At 38.9% G+C, this 16,626-nt stretch overlaps 1 pseudogene across 1 annotated transcript; it reads left to right on the forward strand.

Annotated features, from left to right (window-relative positions):
* Positions 1-7,013: 7,013 nt before the first annotated feature.
* LOC309855931 (large ribosomal subunit protein uL1 pseudogene) lies at positions 7,014-16,399 on the forward strand (annotated as a pseudogene). The gene is made up of 2 exons: positions 7,014-7,094; positions 15,815-16,399. The product of its transcript is annotated as a large ribosomal subunit protein uL1 pseudogene (transcript).
* The last annotated feature ends 227 nt before the right edge of the window (positions 16,400-16,626 follow it).

Consider the following 16,626-nt stretch of genomic DNA (forward strand, 5'->3'; position numbering starts at 1 on the left):
GTGAGAGATGGGCCTCTTGCATTTAGGTAGAAGAATACCGAGAAACTCGAGTGTGGCTATAAAGAAGAAAGCTCATATTTGGAGAGGAAGGAAATGTCATTTGGAGTTTTCAAAAACCCCTTGCATTGTACCTACTTAATGATATTTTCTATTTTTTTCCTCTTCTGCTGAAACATGTTTTTTTTTTAATCTTATTTGACTACATTCCAGTTTTGCTTACTTTTTCTCCTTTTTTTTTTTCAAAGATTTTATTTATTTGATAGAGAGAGATCAGTAAGCAGAGAGGCAGGCAGAGAGAGATGGAGAAGCAGGCTCCTTGCTTGCAGAGCAGAGAGCCCGATGCAGGGCCCGATCCCAGGACCCTGAGATCATGACCTTAGCCAAAGGCAGAGGCCTAACCCACTGAGCTACCCAGGTGCCCCCTTTATGCTTATTTTTAAACACAGGGCAATATCATAGCATGGTGAATTTCATAATGTCATAAATATATTCTTTAAAATAAAATGCACCTATTAAGGCAGAATTTGAGCATAGTGCTCATGTTCAGTGTTTCCTGTATTTCTCTAGTTGGATGAAATTGAATACAGGCAAGTATACTGAAAATACACTCATGAATTTTTGTTAAAGGTAAATTGTTAATTAAGATTAATTATATGCAAAAAAGACATACTTACAATAATATTCCCCAGTAGGTGTAACATTTTGCTCGACAAAAAAAAAACAAACAAAAAAAAAAACAGAGAAAATAATAATTCTCAAATTAACAGGTCATTAATCTTGACCTTATGAAAGAACAAAGTAATTTATTTCAAAGATAATTGAACCTAATATGTGAAACCTAATAAAGTTGCAATATTAGTAATGTAATTGTTCTCATTTAAAATTTGGGTCAAGCTTATAATGTAATGAGAGAGCAAACAAGGAGAACATTAACTTCATAAAAACAAACAGCAATAAAGTGTCCTTTTACTTGACAGATAGTACAGTGTAACTAGGCAAACTTTCAGACCTTAGGACCCGCTCTTACTATCCCTGGGACAAGTCACCAAAATGCTCTATAACTCAGTTTTCTCATTTTGGGACAGAGATTGTTCAATGAAGAATGTATGATGATATATTTAATGCACTTAAGCCAGTATCTGCAACATGATAGATGCTAATTAAATGTTATTACTGTTTTTGCTGTATTACTAATTCATCAGACTAAAAAGAAATGACCTAGCGGCACCTGGCTGTCTCAGTCAATGGAGCATACAACTTGTGATCTCGGGTTTCTGAGTTTGAGCTCCACATTGAACGTAGAGATTACTTAAAAATAAAATAAAATTTTCTTAAGGTTTTATTTATTTATTTATTTAGAGAACATGGAGGGCAGAAGCAGAGGCAGAGGAAGAGAGAAACTCAAGCCGACTCTGCCCTGACTGAGCATGGAGCCCACAAAGGCTGGATCTCAGGAACCATGAGACCATGATCTGAGCAGAAAACAAGAGTTGGATGCTTAAACGACTGGGCCATCCAGGCACCCCAAAATAAAAATCTTCAAAAGAAAGAAAGAAGGAAAGGAAGGAAGGAAGGAAGAAAAGGGAAGGAAGGAAGAAGGCAGGAAGGAAGGAAAAGAAAGGGAAGACTTACATGCTGTGCTGTATTTGATTCATCACAAGAACTACAAAGCACTGACTTTGCAGTTGAATACTAATTATATAATTTGAAACAATCTACTTAACCGCTCTTAGCCTCAGTTTCACAGCTGGCTTTCCCCCCAGGCTTCAGTAGTTGAGTTGACTCAATATTTCAATAGTAGGTGCAAATTTTTATCTATGTTAAATGAAGAACTATGTAACAAGTTTCTCAGGGATGTTAATGCTCCAGTAAATAGATATCACTAAATTTCTAAACAGAAAGTTCAAGTGCCAAAATTGACTGAGTTTTTTTCCTGCCCATCAACCTCAGTACAGCTGGTTTTAAGTAGGTATCTGCTTATATGGTGTGACATCAGTGGTGCCAAAATGTCTTTGTACAAATCCATTTTTCCACCATGCTTATATAGATTTTAAAATGTCCATCTTTCCTTTGGATTTAAACCAGTGATGGCTTCAGAGGAAAGCATGTTGGTTAACTGATCTGAGTAATGCAATAAACAAACATATAATCTAGAAAGAGCTTTAGGGATCAAAGGCTGGTAAAAGTTAATAGCGTCAAACTTGCCATGTGAGAAACCTAAAACTAGCAGCAATTCTGGGATCCTAGTGAGTGCTTTTTCTTCATCCCCACTTGCCTAAACACCTGTTAAAGTCCAAATACTGTTTTTATGCACCAGTATAAATGGCCAAAGTCCTTTGGAGCATTGTTCTCTCCAAGCTCAGGAAGCTGCTCCCTAGAGGGAAGAAAATGCCATAGAACTGATGAATGTTAAGAATCCATAAAGTGATGGATTCCTTTAAGCTAGGGTATTAAGGAAAGGCAATCAATAGGAGCTAGCATTATAATTGAGGCTTGGAGAATGACTAGTGCATTTATAAGTAAACTTGGAGGTGGTTATAAATCCAGGGAAAGTGGATGACAAGAGCAAGTTCTCAGAATAGGGAATTTTCCAAATTGACTCGGACACTGAGCCTTTGGGAAATCTGGGGACTTGAGGCTGTAAAGGTATATTCATGTCAGTAATTTCTTGCATCATTCACTGAATAGTGGGGAGTCGTAGGAAATTTTCATGTGAAAGTATGACATAAAGATAGTTTTGGAAAAATACTATGGCAGTCTAAGATGAAAGAAAATATTTTAGGTTTATGAAATCAATTTGGTAGATATTTGCAGTAGTCTAGACATTAAGTGACAAAGTTATGAACTAGAGTGATAAGAATGGATATGGACAGATAGGGGCAGAGGCAAAAGAAAAATCGAAGTATATTAGGTAAGACTTGTATGCCAGGCCAGCATACAAACACTACTACTCCAATTCAAAGACTCTCAAAATGATTATTCAAACCCAGTTTGTTTTGCTTTTCCATAAGTTAAATAGTTCAAATGGCATTGACTGGGTTGAGGATATAAATATGAAGGCAAAAAGTTCCTCAAGGTTTCCATAGTTTTCAAGGCTCTATCAGCTTAGAGGTCAATGCAACCCATTCTGCATGAGATCAGGTGTAGCCTATGGAAATGTGTATGTATGTATGTTCTGTTCTTTAAATTAATCATCCAGAGCTGGGGCCAGGTAAACATTCACATACAAAATCTTGCATCTCTTTGATTACCACAGAGACTAGGAAAGGAGGCCATATACTCAGCATAAGGAGAAGAGATGAGGCTTGGGAATTAAAGTACTTGGAAAGATCTGAAGAGTTCTTTGGAAACTGCCATGTTAGGAAAACATGAAATTGATGAAAGTACAGCAAGGCAAGGGTAAAAAAGACAGTGAGAGCACACAAAATTTTAGGGCTAACCCATATGTGTGCTTTCCTTACCTTTTTGCAGGAATTATGAAAAATACATAGTAGGGGTAAGGGTAACCTAGGATAGATAACTTCCGAGAGTTGGAAAGTCAAATAAGTAAGAGAGTCAAGGGAATAACTGTCCATAAGCTCTATCCTAATTACCAAGGTGACTATTAGACATTTTTAAGACATCACTTTAAATTTCCAAGGATAAAGGCAAGAGACAAGTAAAAGAAAAACTTGATTCTGGGATTGGATATTGTATTTAAAACATGATGATCGAGGGGCGCCTGGGTGGCTCAGTGGGTTAGGGCCTCTGCCTTCGGCTCAGGTCATGATCCCAGGGTCCTGGGATCAAGCCCTGCGTTGGGCTCTCTGCTCCGTGAGGAGCCTGCTTCCTCCTCTCTCTCTCTCTGCCTGCCTCTCTGCCTACTTGTGATTTCTCTCTCTGTGTCAAATAAATAAAAAATCTTTAAAAAAATATTAAAACATGATGATCGAGAAGTAAATAGATGATACAGAGAGACAAGTTCAAGTTATGAAGTTATGATGAATGACAGTAGAAGAATACTGGTCTGAAATTATCTCTGATATTCTATTCATGTCCTGTTTGCATTCTTTTGAGTCTGGAGAAATAGACAACAGATCATTTTTTTGGAGATGACTGAAAAAATGTTAAAGGAAATAGCAGTTCAAGTTTAGGTAGGACTATATGGGTGAATTTGAAACCAGTGAGGGGGTAGAGTGGGTAGGATGGGCAGGAAGACATCAGAGAATTAAGAACTAGACTGGGTAAGAATGGTAGAACAAAAGATTGTTCGATGGGAAGGTCCATACACAGAAGGTGTAGAAAACTAGAGCAAAGAAGGAAGTGCAAAGATAGTAGACTTAATTCAAATATTATCAGTGAGCAGGAGGGAAATTTTAAAAAGGCCTAAACATGGTATAAAGTTGGAGTTCTGCTTCACTCCATCATCCTTTGCCACTCTAACAGAACACACTGCAATGTCCACTGGCTTACTCCTTAGCTTCTGGTGTGCTTCCCATCAAATGGCACCACACAGTAGTCATTAACATCTTCTGAACTTAACATAACTGTTAAGAATTTTGTTTTACACAGTCCATTAAGAATTTATGAAAAAAAGGGGGTGCTTGGTGGCATAATCGGTGAAGCGTCTAATTCTTGATTTCAGCTTGGGTCATGATCTTAGGGTTGTGAGATTGAGCCGCTCTGCTCTTGGCACGGAGTCTGCTTGGATTCTCTTCTCCCTCTACCTCTGTCCCTCCTGTTTATGCTGTCTCTCTCAAATAAATAAAAAAGTCTTTTAAAAAAATTACATGAAAAAAATCTCCACAATCCCCCCCCAACCTCCACCAAAACCCAGTTATGATAGAGTATTTGTCTTGGAAAACCCGAGTTAAGGTTTCATACCCATTCTGGGCACAAGATGTTTAAATTTTTCATCTCTAGTTTCCATATTCTAAAAGAGAATAGAAATATTCATCTCAAAAATTCGCTTATGGCTTCTATGAGGTAAAGTAACAACAGCGGCTGGCAGGAGTGTTTTATGAACACTACCTGAGTCTCACTTTAATGTGTCCTCATCTGGAATTCTGGCTTATTTGTTCTACTTATAACCTATTGCTTTCCTTTTCTTTTACTTTATAACATTGAGGGGGGAGGATTCACAAGAGAGTATAATAAATCCAGTCTAAAGCTTTCAGCCACCATTTTCGCATGGAATCTGGGGATGTAATTTGATTAAATAATTTCAATTTTATTTTTTTTAAAGATATTATTTATTTAACAGAGAAAGCCACAGCAAGAGAGGGAACACAAGCAGGGGGAGTGGGAGAGGGAGAAGCAGGCTTCCTGCTGAGCAAGGAACCCAATGCAGGGCTCGATCCCAGGACCCTGGATCATGACCCAGGCTGAAGACAGATGCTTAACAACTGAACTACCTAGGAGTCCCTGTATTTCAATTTTAATCACCAAATGACAGCTCTACAATTGAACTATTCTTTTTGTGAAGAGCACCAAGTCCCTCAGAATTAGCATGACTATTTTTAGACAAAACATAATGAACCTCAGTGTCCTGCTGTATACAAGGCAGCAAAGTCTGCTACTTATGAGAAGGAATATGAGAGGCACCATGAACTGTGCATTGTTGATTAAGAATGTTTATGACAACCTTGAAAGAAGCTCCTGGGCCAGTAGCTGTTGAAATGAACAGAATAATTAAATAATTACACTTGATATGCTTTTCCTTTGTATAGCCTTTTTTGTATTCATCTCATTAGCATTTGTAAGGCTGTACATTTCAAGACATGCTAATAATCAAATAAAAGCTCTTTTGACATATTTGTGTAGAAAATTTCAGAAGGAATTTAGGGGAGTAAAGGCAAGTCAGGGTGTAGTGCAGAGTGAGGGCGGAATACCGTAAATGTTGCTGGTTACATAAGAGGCTTTGCCCGTCTCATTATTTTGAAAAATATTTGCAAAACATGATTATGATAGCTTTGCCCAGAGTTTTCCTTTACAGTTAAATTAATGTTGTCATTATGCTCTGGAAAAATTGAGCTAGTCAAGGAAAGACTAATTCCATTTTTATTGATATTACCATTGGAAGACTTGTACACATTTTTAAACACGAAGTATAATTGTTTTTTGAACAGCTGTTAACTAATATGACATAAGAAAACTAGACAATAAATTTTTGACAAATACACGAAAATCTCCCTATTCTCCTCAAAGATGTGCATCAGCGAGTGTGTGTATGTGTCTGCACGTACCAACAGTCTTTAAAAAAAATGTTGTGGTGGGCGCCTGGGTGGCTCAGTGGGTTAAGCCGCTGCCTTCGGCTCAGGTCATGATCTCAGGGTCCTGGGATCGAGTCCCGCATCGGGCTCTCTGCTCAGCAGGGAGCCTGCTTCCCTCTCTCTCTCTCTGCCTGCCTCTCTGTCTACTTGTGATTTCTCTCTGTCAAATAAATAAATAAAGTCTTAAAAAAAAAATGTTGTGGTCATTTTCAATTGTTCGTAAGTATAAAACAGTTATTTACTGAGGTTCTATAATTATGAAAACCTTGATAAGCACAGTAGTTCTGAATAAGGCTGACCTTCAACCAACTAAGCTCTGCTTGTTATTATAATAGTTGCTTTTACTGTAGCATAACCCTTCCCACTCTAAGCATCACAGGCCCTCCCACAGAACCCTCTGGATCCCCCAGCAATCTGGTAACAACTAAGGAGTTAATACCTAGTGCATTAGGGGGCCTCAGAACCTTGCTCAGGCATCCTTTCAGATTGGTAAGAAATTTTATCTATGGGTCTGGGTGGCTCAGTTGGTTAAGTGTCTGCTTTTGGCTCAGGTCATGATCCTGGGGTCCTGGGATCGAGCTCTGTGTCACACTTCCTGCTGGGTAGGGAGTCTGCTTCTCCCCTCTACCCCTCCCCCTGTCTGTGCTTTCTGTCTCTCATACTCTCTCTTGCGCTCTCTCTCAAATAGATAAATAAGATCTTATAAAAAATATTCTTATCTATACTTCTTAATTATATTTAATATTATTACTGGGTAGAAAGATGGATATGATATGGCTCCTGCCTCCCAGAAATTCTTATCTGGTGGTGGAAATAGATATCCATAAATCATCTCAGCGCAAGGTACACTCTGATATATGGAAAATTTAAACAAAGTGCTGGGGAGCATGGTGGAAAGAGATTAATCACAGCAGTGTGGATCTGAGAGGTCTTAAGAGATATAAGATTTTATTCAAACCTTGAAGGATGATCTGGGATTTATCAGCCAATATGGGTGCAGGAGGGCATTCCAGCAGGTGAAACAACCCTAATTTAAACACAGAAGAGACAATTTCTGTAAATAATGAATAGAGAGGAATGTTTGGAGGGTGTGTGGAAGGAATGTAGGATAACATACAGGCAGAATTTGTAGGGCAGAGATTTTGTTTAGCTTCTTATTGCAGTGGGAGCCTTTGAAGATTCAGGAGTCAAGAGGCATGAGTCAATAAATTTAGAAATCTGGAGGTAATATGTAAAACACATGGTCAGGGAGAGATAGAGCAGTTAAATCTGGGAGATCATCTAAAGGCTTTTTGTACCGATTTAGATCATGGAACAAAAATCTTTCCTGTAAAGGTTCAGAGAGTGAATGTTTTATGCCCGCAGGTCATCTGGTCTCTGTTATAGCTGCTGAACTCCCCTATTATATAGCACGAAAGCAGCCAGGGACAATACCTAAGTGAATGTGAGTGACTGTGTTCCACTGAAACTTTATTTACAAAAACAGTTGGCAAGCCAGTTTTGGCACACAGGCCTGTTGATTCCTGTTCTAGATCATCAGTTATTAATGTAAGTACCTTATTTTCAGTTTCCCATAAAGCAAACTCTGAGATAGGGATTTGAATGCATATAATTTATTCAGAAGCTGGTCTTAGGAAACACTCTGAAGTGGGCAAGTAGGACCCTGAAGAGTGAAAGCCAATAAAAGGTAGAATTAGAAACAGATTACTCCTGAAATCTGGACTACCTCACTAGGGGCATTATCAGAGACTATGTAGAATACCCCTCAGAATTGTCACTCTGTGGAGTCAAGAAGCTGGATATGTATTCACTATATCTCATGCTTTATTATCTGAGGGACTCTCTTGAGATATTATCCCCTAGATATTTCTGCCATAAACAGGCTACGTATGCTCCCATGACAAAGAATGTCTTCAAACAGAGAGATGCAGGAAAACAGTATGTATGGGAACCATTGTGGAGAGCAGGTGGGCTAGGAATACTATGTGCTTCAGTGGGTATCACAGCGTATAGGTAAGTAAGGAAACTTTTTTTTTTTTAAGATTTTATTTATTTGACAGAGAGAGAAAAATCACAAGTAGGCAGAGAGGCAGGCAGAGAGAGGGGAGAAAGCAGGTTCCCTGTGGAGCCGAGAGCCCAACGTGGGGCTCCATCCCAGGACCCTGGGATCATGACCTGAGCCGAAGGCAGAGGCTTTAACCCACTGAGCCACCCAGGTGCCCCAGTAAGGAAACTTTTTTAAGAGAAGGTGAAGGTGAAATGTGTTCCTTCACTGACCTCCAATCAAGGTCCACATGTCTGTGGGAGGAACATTTATTTTAAAGCTGACTTGGTATAGAATAAAAGTAGAATGGGTACTCAAAATGAATGTTAATGGTAGATGGAACTAAGTCTGTGAGGAACAGGAAGACAGTTTTAAAAGAAATAAAAGGTAAAATGGTCTGTCACAGGTTAGGTTCCAGAGAAAGCAGTTTTGAAGATGGGGTTTATCATGCAAGATGCTTATTAGAAACTGCTGTTGGTATCATCAAGTGTGGGGGGTGTGCAAAAAGGGAATGAAATAAAAGTGGGAAAGTTTCATGTTGAGCTGTGATACAATCCCAACAAAGGCCTCAGCCTCATGGGGAACACTAAAGCCGAGGTCACCCTCCAGAACTGCTCCCAGTCAGGGCAAATGGGTCAGGTCTTTATAGCCCTGTGTTGATCAGTCACTAGAAGTTGGTTTGCTTTGGAAGGAGGCATGATATTGGAAGACGCCATTTTCTTCAGCTGAGGGAAACCCGAGAGAAAGTTTATAGCCAAAAGGACCCCATAAGACCCCAGCAGCTGGGGGAATATTCCTGGTTGCTACTTGACAATTTCCACCACAGGTACATTTGATGATGATTGGATAGGGAAAGATGAGGGAGAAAAAAGAGCCAAATATGGTAATGGTGCTGAAAGACCCTAAGGAAGGTGACACCATTAACTTAAAGAGGGAAAAAAAATTCAGAGGATTAAATCCCCTCTGAATAAAATATTCAGAGGATAAAATTCAGAGGTCAAAATTACTTTTTCTTTAACAACACATTTCAGGAAATGAAAATATATTAAATAAGTTGTCCTCAACATGAAAATATGAAAGCTAATTTCACAAATACCACATTATCTCAATGAGAGAAAGAGAAGCAAATCAAAGCAAGCAAGCAAACACTGTGTGTGAAGTTCATTTTTCTTAAGGCCATGGCAGATACGATGTTAATGATATCACACTTTAAGACAGGATAAAAGTTAAGATTCTCTTGAATAAAGATAAATAAAGTGACCTCACTGGTGTGGATATGAATTGTAATTTGAAAAGCTTATTTTCCTGTCCATTATTACATAATTGATACAGAACAAACTGTAGAAATGTAGTACTCTGGCCCGTTACTCACTTGAAGTAGTGAAATATGCAAGTAGATTTCCATTTTTGTCAGGAAGAAGTTTGTTTTGCACAAGACAGAAATTTAAGTGAATATGATTGGGCCTAAGTGGTTAACTTGTGCTTTAGTAACAGCAATCCTTAAATTTATTTTGATTGCAATGACATAATATGATTCATAAACGTAATTTAAAGATGGTTATAAAAGATGCATGTTCATAAGATAGAGAGAGCTCACTCCTAATGCAGTATTATGAAAATTAACCAGCTAGAGGTTGTACAATGTGGTATAACTTGTACATCATTTTTCTGATAATTTTCTCTGGTTATTCTTTAATATTCTGTGTAGATCATAAGTCTGAGATGTGTGTCTCTGGCATGACAGTTCTGAATTTCTTATGAGGATGTTACTCCTATCAGCTCGATGCCCTCAGCTTGTGAGTATCAGGGCAATAATATACGTTAGAAAGGAAAATTCTTATAACAATAAGCAGGTAAGTGCTTAAACTTATAGGGCCACCTTCAGGACCGCATTTCTGTGTTATCAGTTCCCTACTTCTGGAACCTGCTGTGTACAGTGTAGCTGTTTTGAGCCTAGTTTTTGGACACAGATCCCTTTCGCAGTCTAAAAAATACAGACTCAGAATACTGTTTGTATATAAACACAAATGTATAAATAGCAAAGGAAAACAATAATTTGGAAACAGTGCTATCAAAATAAAAATGAAATGCATTTGTGGTATAGTATATGTCCGCCTTAACACAATGACCAACATGATATAGAGAGTGGTCCCATAATTTTTATCATTTCAAGATGTGTGATGTAACTGTTACGTGATTTCAGAATACCCAGAATGTTTACTGGTGACCTAGTCATAGATACTTCTTCCTTGTTAGGTTGCCCACATTCATACTTGAAGAAAATGATACATTTCAGTGAGATGTTAGTGAAAAGATAAATGTTATTTTTTTCCTTTCAAATCCTCTGAATCCTATACCTGGGCACCTCAGGGGTGCAGACTGTGAATGCTGGGTTGGAAAGCAATGGCAGACCCTGCTGTACTACCTTCTGCTAGGGCCACATCTCATGGTGGATTTGGTGTTGACAAGTCAGTCTAGTGGTCCCTCTGCACCATCGATTTCAAATCCTCCCCTTGAGGGCATTCCTTTGATGTAAATGAGGCTAGATGGTGAAGGAATGTAAATTTTAGAACAAGAAGTTTAAACTTGAATCCATAGACATTTTTCAGCCTCCAATACTCTTCTTATAATATGCCAGTGTGATCCAAGTAGGGGTTTATCCTTAAAACTCCCTTAGTGGTAAACAAGATGGCTTGCAACAGAGGCCAGGGTTGAGTAAACACAAGGAAGAAATATGAGTTATCACTAGCTCTGTCCTGATCTTAAGAATGAAGAATGAATTAAGAAGCAGTGTGATGAATTACCAGGACTTGATTAATGTGGAATTTGGATAAAGTGTCAAAACTCTCACTGATAATATTTCCTGGCGAGGTAAATAGGAAAGCTGTTGCAATACAAACAAAAGCAAAGAAATGAGAAGTTTAGATATGCCTGAGAAAGACATGTTATTTCTTTGATTTAGTGGTTGAGGCAATGACCTTGCCCAGGTCATGATCCCAGGGTCCTGGGATTGAGTTCCTCACTGGGGTCCCCGGCAAGTGGGAGTCTGCTTCTCTCTCTGGACACTTGTTCATTTTGATCTGAAGGTGGGAGATTGATCTGAAGGCTGGGAATGATATGTAACAAGATGCTATATGGAGTTATGAGTATGGTGAGATACTGATGTACAGTATCAGAGAAGAGCAGAGAGGTAAAACAAACCTTTGGAGGAATGCTACATGGAGGAGGAGTAGAGAATTTGTGAAAGAAGATCCCTAAACACATAGGACAAAGTACTAGTATAGTGTTGCATAAGGTAAGCAGTTATAAGATGAACAAGTCTGGGGCAGAATGTACAGCATGGCGACTATAGTTAACAATACTGTGTGACATATGTGGAGGTTACTAGAGAGTAAATCTCAAAAGATATTTTTCCTTTTCAAGATTTTATTTATTTGAGAGAGAAAGAGCATAAGCAGGGAGAGGGCCAGAGAGAGAAGCAGACTCCCACTTAGCAGGGACCCCAATGAGGAACTCAATCCCAGGACCCTGGGATCATGACCTGGGCCCAAGGCAGATGCTTAACTGACTCAGCCACCCAGGGGCCCAATCTCAAAGATTCTTACCACAAAAATAAATAATAATAATTATGGGAGGAGATTGATGTATTAACTAACCTTGTTGTGGCGATTGTTCTGCAATATACACATCAAATCATCATGTTGTGCACCTCAAACTTATACAATGTTATTTGTCAATGATGTCTCAGTAAAGCTGGAAAAAAAGAGAAAGAATTTGCCAAAGTGTCTTCCAAAGTGACTGTAACATTTCGCTGTTCCACCAGCTGAATGAGAGCTCCCATTGCTTCACATCCTTGTCAGTATTTTGGTGTTGTCAGTGTTTCAAATTTGGGCCATTCTAATATGTGTATAGTGACTCTCTCACTGTTGTTTTGAGTTTTACATTTTGATCTATGATCCATTTTGAATTCATGTTTGTGAAGAGTGTTAAGTTCTGTGTCTAGATTCATTTTTCCCATGTTGATTTCCAGTTGTTGGCACACTTTTTTTTTTAAAAGATTATCTTTGCTGCATTATATTTCCTTTGCTCCTTTGTCAGAGATCAGTTGATACTCATGTGGGTCTGTTTCCGAGCTCTACATTCTGTCTGATCCACCTATTTATCTTTTCTTTCACCAAAGCCACACTGTCTTAATTACTAGAGCTTGATAGTAAATCTTGAAGTTGGGTAGTGTCAGTCGTTCAAATTTGTTCTACTCCTTCAATAGTGTATTGGCTATTCTGTATCTTTCACTATTTTTTTTTCTTTTTTAAAGTAAGCTCTAGGCTCAACTTGAACTTGAACTCATTACCCCAAGATCAAGAGTTGCATGTTCTACTCACTGAGCCAGCCAGGCATCCCCCTTTTGCTTCTCTGTGTAAAGTGGAATCAGTTCATCGATATCCACAAAATAACTTGATTGAGTTTCATTGAGATTGTACTGAATCTATAGATTATTTGGAAAAATTATGCTGTTGAAAATTTAATATGTTGACCTTGGCCACAGCATGGTTGGAGTAGAGGATCAAACCAGGCCCTGACTTGTGTCTTCTTCAAAGTCCGGACACCTTGACAAGGTTAAGGATGGGAAAGTTGAGTGCACTGAGAAAGGGTCTGTGCTATGTGTCATGCGCTCGCCTACGTGACTTCCCACACGCTCTCCCTACTACGTAGGGAACAATATGGCCAGGGTCCTGAATTCTTAGTTAGTCCTTGATGTGCCTGTACCTCCCATAACACACTCCCTGGTTGATTGTCTTGCTAATGGCTTTGGCAGAAACTACCTGGCATCACGAGGTTTGCTTGTAGTTAATGTAAACTTGTTATAGGAACTTGCAGTCATCTGACTAGCTCCTCCTATTCTGGTCTGCCTTATAAATGATTGTAAGATGTGGAATAAAATTGGCACCGTTGGACATCCTCCTCAGTGTCCCTCCTGCCCCCATCTCTTTGTCTCTTAATTTCTTTTCACCATCCTCTTAGCCCTTACAGTGCACTGGCCGCGACACTACCCCCAAAGGGAGCCTGATATGGGGCTCCAACCCAGGGTTCTGGGATCATGACCTGAGTTGAAGGGAGACACTTAACCAACTGAGCCACCTAGGGGTCCCTACCCTGAACATCCTTAATAACAGTAGTCTGAAATTAAATCCTATTACTCATGACCTTTGATAGAAACAGTCAGTTAAGCTTGTAGCTCCAGAAAATAAGTAACAATGATCTATTTTAACATAATCAACAAATACCTTCTATTTTTGTTCAATAGGAGCTATAAGTGGTTTTTTACTTGCTGAAAAGTGATTGTATTCATTTAGTTCTCGCAAGTGTGAATTATAGCTGCAACACATTTCTGAAAATTTGCAATTCAGAAGTTAGCACACTGGAAAGAGATCTATTATGACATTGGCACAAGAAAGCCTCATCCAAACAATTGCAAACAAGCTTTTATTCAGCTTTGGTAAAGACTTGACATCAGAAAACTTCTGTTTAATGTCTAAATAAAATGTTTAATGTGAGCACAATAAAGTCGTTCTTATGTTAGGCCTACATTAAAGCAAGATAGAAATAGTTTTTATAGTCAACATTCTGCCATTCTCTGAAATGATACACTTTCCAGAAAGATATTTATTACCAGTTGCCATCTTTAAAATGACAAATTCAGTTCAAAATTTGATTTCTAATACTATGTGTAATGAGAAATGCCACTTGCCCTGTACATTTTTAAAAAGTGATGCCGAACAAAAGTACTACCATTTGATTTTGTACTTTCATTTAACTTTCGGAAGGATATTTATGTTATCCACCACATTGTAATGGCAAAATGGCGTGCCTCATACTTTGCAATTTTCTATTTAACTACTATTGCAAAAAGAACATATTCAGGAGCCAAACAATTTGGTTTTCAATGCTTTCTTAAAGTATCCCTTTGAAAACATTTCAAGGCAAAGCAAAGTTATGTATTTCACTTGATTTTTAGCATTATCCTTGTTCTTAAGACAATATCCTATAATCATAATAGTTGACCTGAGAAAAACTTTTTTTAAATGATTTCATTTGTTTATTTATTTTAGAGAGAGAGCAAGAGAGAGCATGAGAGGGAGGAGAAGCACAGGGAGAGGGACAAGCAGACTCACCACTGAGCAGGGAAACAGAGGCAGGGCTCAATCCCACCACCTTGGGATCATGACCTGAGCCAAAATCAAGAGTTGGAAGTTCAACTGACTGAGCTATCTAGGTGCCCCTGGGAAAAACATTTCTTTTTTTTAAACATAAAGCTTTTATAACAAGCTTATTCCATTTTTAATTCTATAAAATATATTTTAAATATTATTTTCTAACATTTTAATAAATGGAGAAATCCTTTCCTTTCTTTTTAAAGGTTTATTTACTTATTTTGGAGAGAAAGAGAGAGAGAAGTGGGGATGGGGGGAGGGACAGGCAGTGCGGGGAGAGAATCCTGAAGCAGACTCCAGGCTGAGCATAACCTAGATGGGGGCTTGGATCCAGAACCCTGAGGTCATGACCTGAGCCAAAATCAAGAGTCTGCTGCTTAGCCGACTGAGCCCCCAGGCACCCCCTTCTCTTTCTTTTTAATGAGACATCTTTGAGATTTCTCTTCCTTCTTGAATATAAGCCAAACTATATGTTACATACTGAACAATCCATCCTTTCATTTTTGTCAGTTAAATGATGTGCAGCTATTTCAGGGCTTCCAACAATATTGTAATAACTGAGAATCACTTTACATAAGCGCTAGTTTTAGTTTATTTTCTGTATCATAAGAATATGTAATATTTTCTCAAAAATGATTTTTTAAAAATCAAAGCTCATCATCACAATATGATTGATTCCTATAATCTCATGTTATGAGAAACAGACTCTGAATCTCCTACCTACCACTTCTTGTCTCTGAGATCTGGGTCAGGTTACTCTACCCCTCCCATCCTCAATTTCCTCACCCATGGAATGATAATATAAATAGTCCCTACATAATCGGCTGTTGGGCCATCAGTGGTTGATAGTGTGTGAAGCTCCTAACATAGAACATGCAGAGGTACTAAATAAATATTAGGTCTCCCCATTATGCTATGCAATTAGATAAATGTGACCTCAGGCCTCAATTATATTATTGTCCAGTTGTGTAACCTTGAGTTATTTAGTTAACCTCACTGAATATCTGGTTTCTTATTTGCAAGATAGATAATATTTAACTTTTGGGGATAGGCATGGGCAGTAAATAAGAATAAATGAAATGTGCTTAATGTGCTTATCTAATAGGGGCTCAATTAATATTTGTCACTCTTATTTAATATGCTAACTCCCATCTCCACCCTATCTCTGACCCTCACATTTTGGAAAAACTTTGTATTTCTGTGCCATACTGTCTCTTCGGTGTTGAAAGAAACCTAGTGATGCTCTTTTGTAGGTATTGCGGCATGGCAACAAGAAAAGCTGAGTTTCCCCTGACACCCTCTGTTAGACTGTTTGGGAAGTCCTGCACTGGAACCAGTGCAAGTGCCAGAAGTTTTTGGAGACAGTGGAGCTGCAGGTTCGTCCCTCTGAAGGATCAACTTTTCTCAGGCACTGTCAGGCTTAAGTGCTGGCCCCAAGTTGTCTATATGTGTTTTGGGGGACCAGCAGCACTGTGATGAGGGCAAGGCTGTGGATAGTCCCCACATGGACATCAAAGGCTGAAGAAACTCACCAAGAAAAAAAAATTAGTCAAGAAGCTGTGATGCCATTTTTGGCTTCAGAATCTCCGATCCAGCAGATCCCATGAATCGTGGGCCCAGGCCTGAATAAGGCTGGCAATTTCCCTTCCTTGCTGACCCACAATGAGAACATAGTGGCCAAAGTGGATGAAGTGAAGTCCATGATCAAATTCCAGATGAGGAAGTTGCTGTGTCTGACAGTGGCCATTGGCCACATAAAGATGATAGGTGATGAGCTTGTGTACATCCACTTAGCTGTCAATTTTCTGGTGTCATTACTCAAGAAGAATTGGAAAAATGGCTGGGCTTTATACATTAAGAGCACCAGGGGCAAGGCCCAGGGCCTGTGCTAAGACACAGCTTAATAAATTGTAGTGCTGGGGTGCCTGGGTGGCTCAGATGACTGGGCGTCTGCCTTTGACTAAGGTCATGATCTCCAGGTCCTAGGATCCAGCACCATTTGGAGCTCCCCGCTCAGCAGGGAGTCTGCTTCTCCCTCTCCCTCTGCCTCTTCCCCAGCTTGTGCTCTCTCTGTCTCTCTCTCAAATGAATAAATAAAATCTTAAAAAAAAAAAATCCT

The sequence above is a fragment of the Mustela nivalis genome (assembly GCF_964662115.1).
Source record: "Mustela nivalis genome assembly, chromosome: X".
NCBI classification, from domain to species: domain Eukaryota; kingdom Metazoa; phylum Chordata; class Mammalia; order Carnivora; family Mustelidae; genus Mustela; species Mustela nivalis.